The sequence below is a fragment of the Vigna angularis genome, chromosome 8 (genome assembly GCF_016808095.1).
Source record: "Vigna angularis cultivar LongXiaoDou No.4 chromosome 8, ASM1680809v1, whole genome shotgun sequence".
Taxonomy (NCBI): domain Eukaryota; kingdom Viridiplantae; phylum Streptophyta; class Magnoliopsida; order Fabales; family Fabaceae; genus Vigna; species Vigna angularis.
The window spans coordinates 6,768,111-6,769,179 of NC_068977.1; the positions used below are offsets into that span (position 1 = coordinate 6,768,111).

At 37.7% G+C, this 1,069-nt stretch overlaps 1 non-coding gene across 1 annotated transcript; it reads right to left on the reverse strand.

The window, feature by feature from the left end:
- Nucleotides 1–697: 697 nt before the first annotated feature.
- LOC128193835 (small nucleolar RNA R71) lies at nt 698–800 on the reverse strand. Its single transcript, XR_008245144.1, has one exon. It is a non-coding gene; the product is annotated as a small nucleolar RNA R71 (small nucleolar RNA).
- Between the last annotated feature and the right edge of the window lie 269 nt (nt 801–1,069).

The following is a 1,069-nucleotide window of genomic DNA, read 5'->3' on the forward strand; positions in this document are numbered from 1 at the left end:
GTTGATTGTGTGTTGTTTATCTGGTTTAGTTTATTTTAGCTATCTTTTGTTTAAGTGTTTATTGTGATCGTATTTGAATTCTTGTGCATAATTGTTATCATCTGTAGAAATTATCTTTTTAGTTTGTGTTTTGTATGAGAAGCACAGAACAGGCTGAGAATCTACTTTTTGATTCGGAAATTGAAACAACTGCTCGAAGGAACAACAGTAGAAGGAGGAGACAAAGTAGAGAATCCAGAGAAGCCTCTGTTATTTCTGAACAAATTCTGGACTCTTCATCTGGTCAAGAAAAAGAAGAAATGGAAGATAATCATACTAGAGAAGGTTTTGGGCAAGGAAGGCATACTCTTGCAGATTTCAGGACTTCTGCACTTCAATAGTATTGCAAGACCAGTGGTGAATGCTGCTAACATGGAGATGAAGCCAACTCTTATTCATCTGGTGTAGAACAATCAGTTTCATGGCTTATCCCACGAGAATCCATACACTCACTTGGCTACTTTCATGGAGATCTGTAATACAGTAAGGATTCACCAGGTTTCAGATGAAGCAATCCGACTCAGCTTATTTCCATTCTCATTGGCTGGTAATGCAAAAATGTGGCTGAATTCCTTTCCAGAGAATAGTCTGACAATCTGGGATGATGTAGTTGCTAAATTTCTGAATAAGTTCTTCCCTCAGTCCAAAGTCAATAAGGGAAAGCAGGAGATCTCTTCTTTTCAACAAGATGTTGATGAAACTCTAGGTCAAGCATGGGATAGATTCAAAGGCCTACTGAGAAAAACTCCTACTCATGGATTTGATGAGCCTACACTGCTAAATCTGTTTCTTGGAGGGCTGAAATCTCAAACAAAGTTAATGTTAGATGAATCAGTTGGGGGTAATATCAGATGGAAGACGCCTGAAGAAGCACATGAACTGATTGAAAACATGGCTGCAAATGATAATGAAGTTCAGAGTGAAAGAGCTCAATTTCAACAAAAAGGTGTTCTTCAACTTCAATCTCAAGATGCTTTACTAGCTCAGAACAAGATTATGACTCAACAACTTGAGACATTAATGAAGAAGT